The sequence below is a fragment of the Zingiber officinale genome, chromosome 7A, assembly GCF_018446385.1.
Source record: "Zingiber officinale cultivar Zhangliang chromosome 7A, Zo_v1.1, whole genome shotgun sequence".
Taxonomy (NCBI): Eukaryota; Viridiplantae; Streptophyta; class Magnoliopsida; order Zingiberales; family Zingiberaceae; genus Zingiber; species Zingiber officinale.
The window spans coordinates 41,211,534-41,217,275 of NC_055998.1; positions in this window are offsets into that span (position 1 = coordinate 41,211,534).

A 5,742-nucleotide genomic window follows, 5' to 3' on the forward strand; every position below is an offset into this window, starting at 1 on the left:
TACCTCTGGCACTGTCGCTTAGGTCATATAAATGACAAGCGCTTATCCCAGCTCCATAAGGATGGTTTGCTGGACTCATTTGATTTAGAATCATATGAGATATGCGAGTCATGCCTACGAGGCAAGTTGACCAAGACTCCCTTTAGTGGGCACAGCGAGAGAGCGACTGATTTGTTAGGACTCATACATAGTGATGTATGTGGCCCCTTCAATGTCGCTGCTAGAGGCGGCTATAGGTACTTCATCACGTTTACTGATGACTTCAGTAGATATGGTTATGTGTACTTGATGACACATAAGTCCGAATCCTTTGAAAAGTTCAAAGAATTCAAGAATGAAGTACAGAACCAGCTTGGCAAGAGTATTAAAATACTTCGATCAGATCGATGTGGAGAATACCTTAGCCATGAGTTCCGTGACTACCTAGCTAAATGTGGGATTCTATCCCAACTCACTCCTCCTGGAACACCACAGTGGAATGGTGTATCCGAAAGGAGGAATCGTACCCTATTAGATATGGTACGGTCTATGATGAGTCACACAGATCTTCCGACATTCCTTTGGGGCTATGCTCTAGACACGGCAGCTTTTATACTCAACCGAGTTCCATCCAAGGCCGTGATAAAGACACCATATAGGATATGGACTAGGAGAGATGCCCAGGTGTCTTTCATGAGGATTTGGGGTTGTGAGGCTTACGTACGACGTCAAGTCTCAGACAAGTTAGGACCCAAATCCGACAAGTGCTATTTTTTCGGATATCCCAAGGAACCTAAGGGATATTACTTCTACATTCCCAGTCAGCACAAGGTGGTTGTGGCAAAGACTGGAGTCTTTTTAGAAAGGGACTTTGTTTCTAGAAAGACTAGTGGGAGCACGTTCGATCTTGAAGAAGTTCAAGATGCGAACAATAGCACCGATGCCTCGATGGAAATTGAACTGGAACCACAAAGTGTTGTGGATGATGTTGTTCCACAAGGAGTTGAGGAACAACAACCGGTTCAAGTAGACATACCTCTTCGCAGGTCTGATAGGGTACGTCGTCAGCCTGAGAGATACTCATTTCTCTTGTCTGACCATAATGACGTTATGCTCATAGAGGATGAGCCTACCACCTATCAGGAAGCTGTGATGAGACCAGATTCCGAGAAATGGCTAGAAACCATGAGATCCGAGATGGAATCCATGTACACCAACCAAGTATGGACTTTGGTTGATCCACCTGAAGGGGTAAAACCCATTGGGTGTAAGTGGGTCTTTAAGAGAAAGACTGACATGGATGGACTTATCTATAAGGGTCGCTTGGTAGCTAAAGGTTTCAAGAAGATTCATGGTATTGACTATGATGAAACCTTTTCTCCAGTAGCGATGTTTAAGTCCATTCGGATCATGCTTGCTATTGCAGCCTACCATGACTATGAGATATGGCAGATGGATGTCAAAACCACGTTTCTGAATGGAAACCTACTCGAGGATGTGTACATGACACAACCTGAGGGTTTTGTAGATCCACACCATACTAGCAGAGTATGCAAGCTGCATAGGTCCATTTATGGACTAAAGCAAGCTTCTCGGAGCTGGAATCTTCGATTCGATGATGCAATCAAACAGTTTGGTTTCATCAAGAATGAAGATGAGCCTTGTGTCTACAAGAAGGTTGTAGGGGATATAGTTGTCTTCCTCATATTTTATGTGGATGACATATTACTCATTGGGAAGGACATCCCTATGCTTCAGTCTGTCAAGACCTGGCTAGGGAGTTGCTTCTCAATGAAGGACTTAGGTGAGGCATCCCGCATTCTAGGGATTCAGATCTATAGAGATAGATCTAAGAGATTGCTTGGCCTAAGTCAGAGTACATACATTGACAAGGTACTCCTTCGGTTTGCCATACAGAACTCCAAGAAGGGATTTCTGCCGATGTCACATGGCGTGAGTCTTTCGAAGACTCAAGGTCCCTCTTCTAGAGAGGCGAGAGACCGCATGGATCAGATCCCTTATGTCTCAGCCATAGGATCGATCATGTACGCCTTGCTATGTACTCGACCTGATTTCTCATATGCTTTGAGCATAACGAGCAGATACCAGTCAGATCCAGGTGAAAGTCACTGGATAGCGGTCAAGAATATTCTTAAGTACTTAAGAAGGACAAAATAATATTTCTTGATATATGGAGGCAATGATGAGCTAACTGTAAAGGGTTACAGTGATGCCAGCTTCCAGACCGATCAGGATGATTACCGATCGCAGTCAGGGTTCGTGTTTTGCTTAAATGGTGGTGCTGTGAGCTGGAAGAGTTCGAAGCAGGACACAGTAGCTGATTCTACAACAGAGGCTGAGTATATTGCTGCATCAGAGGCAGCAAAGGAGGCAGTTTGGATCCGCAAGTTCATCACTGAACTTGGGGTGGTTCCTAGCATCGCTGACCCAATTGAGCTCTATTGTGACAACAATGGAGCTATAGCACAGGCGAAGGAACCTCGCTCACACCAGCGGACCAAGCATATACTACGGCGCTTCCATCTCATTCGAGAGATTGTCGATAGAGGAGATGTGAAGATTTGCAGAGTACCTACAGAGGCTAACATCGCAGATCCCTTGACCAAGGCTTTGGCACAGAGGAAGCATGATAGTCACACTAGGTCATTAGGCCTTAGAGCCTATACTGATTGGCACTAGTGCTAGTGGGAGATTGTTAGTTAGAGCCCTTGAGCCAATCATTTGATGATTGTATGGACTCATTGTATCATATTCTTATATATTAATAAAGACATTTGTTTTGTTATTATACTTATTTGTATTAGTGCCAAATAGACTAAGTATAATAGCGTCCTTGAGTAGAAGGTTCATACCTATATCAATCGATTAGTTGAATCGATAGTGAGATGATATAGGGAACACTACTCTAAATCATTCCTAGTCGAGTATTAACATTCAGGGACAATGTTAATGCAATAAGACTAGCATGTAGGTCAGCTCGATGACTTGATCTCACAAGTCATGGATATAGAGATATCAAGCTGACACATGGGTATACATTGGAGAATGTATACTGAATGACCCGCCATGAGAAAGTATCATGGATCGTTATATGAGTGTCATATACTTTCCCACGTGGCTATTAGTATGACTATTAGTCCTTAGACCTGAAGTCACCATGGATCCCTACATAAGGAGTTATGTACTTTGGTTTCGTCAAACGTCACCCATAACTGGGTGGACTATAAAGGCGATTACTGGGTATATAACCAATTATGCAGAGGGATGTGAGTGATGTAGATGGGATCTATCCCTCCCATATGACGGGAGCGACATCGGTATTCTTGATAGAGTGAGACCACTAAGTGCATGGCCATGCCCAAATGAGTCAACATTAGATGTTGAGCTCATTTGATTGAGTGAGTCTACTTGGAGTTCAAGATTTAGACTGATCAGAGGATGACACGGTCTATGCCTCACATTGATCAATCTAGATGTCTAGGATAGAAGGACACTTGTCATATATTGTGAGGAGTCACAATTAGTAGTCACAAGGTGATGTTGGATCTCGACATTTCTTGTAACTTGGATAGTAATGATGTGTTGCTAGATACCACTCATTACTTATGCTCCTAAATGGGTTTAGGGCATTGCCAAGGTTACAAGAACCTATAGGGTCACACACTTAGGACATTTAGATGGAGATTTGGTTCATATGATGAACCAAGAGGATTAGATTCATTTGATGAATCAAATTGGATTAAGAGTAATCTAAATTGGGCTAATTGAGTTAGACTCAAGTTGATTCATGTATTTAATAAGTCTAATTTAGATTATGACTCATTAGATCAATTTAATTTAATGAATTATATTCATTATATTAAGTTGGCTTGAATCAAATGGTTAAATTAGATCAACCATGAGAGAGATTGAGTCAAGTTTGACTTGACTAGAGAGGAAGAGGTAGAATCAAGTTTGACTTGACTCTTTGCCACATCATGAGTGAGGTGGCGAGATGTGGACCAATGGTGTTGCTCCACATCATCATGGTTTGCCACCTCATGGAGGTTACAAGCCTCCATTGCATTTAATGTGGCCGGCCACATTAAATGAGTGTAGGTTACTCATTTGCCACATCATTAGTGAGGTGGCAAGAGGTGGACCAATGGTAATGGTCCACATCTTCATGGTGTGCCACCTCATGGGAGTTACAAGACACCTCTTAATGGCCTCCACTTAATTGTAATTAAGTGGAAATAGGGGTTACACAACCAAATGTGGCCGGCCACTTTTGATTGAATGAGAAATTCAATTTGCTCATTCAAGAGATTACTCCTTCTTCTTCCTCAAGCTCTCCCTCTCCCTCTCCTCTTTGCCTGGCCAAATCTCACCAAGGTGCTAGCACACCTTTTGTGTGAGGTTTCTCCACCTACGTGTCCGTGTGGATACTTCTAGAGGACCGACGCTTGATGGTCTAGAGATCCGGCAACTCCTTGGAAGCGCGGGAACGCGAAAGGGCACGCAACAAGGGTAAAGTTCTCAACACATAGATCTAGGAGTAGATCTAGAATTTTTGAAACTCGTATTTGTATTTCGTTCGGTTTTCCTTGTACGGATCTACGGCTTTGGGTGTTTCGGGGTTTCCGCGACGCAAAAAGTGGTTTTCGCGGCCCGAAGAACCCAACAGCATGTAGGGGTCGGCCAAGATTAATTCAAATAGGAAGGGTGTTTTGAATTTTTAAAAATCTTCTCTTTGTAGAAAACTATAAGTTTTAAAAGAGAGTTTTTAATTTTTAAAACTTTCCTTATTTGGATTAGGCTACATGTTTTAATAGAGAGTTTTAAAAGTTTTAAAACTTTCGTTTTTAACTATCCTCATGGTTTAAGAAAAAAAGGAAGATAAGTTTTAAAATTAAAATTTTCTATTATCATGTTAAAAAATGAAATTTTGTAAGAGAAGTTTTAAATTTTAAAACATGGTTTTAATTTTTAAAACTTTCCTTTTTTAACTCTAGGAAAGAGAGCTTGTAAAATTTTATAAGAGTTTTTTCTTGTAAAATTTTATAAAAAAATTATTTTTTCTTTCCTAAATATGGTGGTCGGCCACTTTGCTTGGTGCCCAAGCAAGGGGCCGGCCAAACTCAATCCTAAACCAAATAGGATTGATCACAACCATTGATTTGGTTATTGATTCAATCAAGAGGAAAGAAAAGGGAAAATTAAAAGGGAAAAGGAAAAACTTTTGTATGATTTTATTTTTTGTAAAAAGTTTTTCCTTATTTGTCTTGGGCAAGTAATATAAAAGAAGGGGTGAGGGAGCTTCATGAGAAACAACTCTTATTCTTTAGCTTGGAGACTCTCTTGGTGGCCGACCCCTCTCTCCCTCTCTTCTCCCTTTGCTCTCTTTTCTATTGTGGTGGTGGTCGCCGAATATTACAAGGAGGAGAAGCTCTTTTGGGTGGTGTTCATCTTGGAGGATCGCCACCCACACGACGTCCAAGGCGAGGTGAGGAATAGGGTAGAAGATCTCGAGGTCATTAGCTTACAAAGAGTAGGTATAACTAGTAATTTTCTTCCGGATCATACTAGTTATTTTCTTTGTAAGAATTCTAAATACAAGAGGCAATTAGATCTAGTTTTTCGAATTTATTTTTTGAGTTTGTGTTTTCTTCTTTTTCGAATTTGTGATTCGATTATTCTTTTTGGTTAACCTAGAGTTATTTAAGGAAATTAAATATTAGCTTTCCTTAAAAGGCTTTGCCT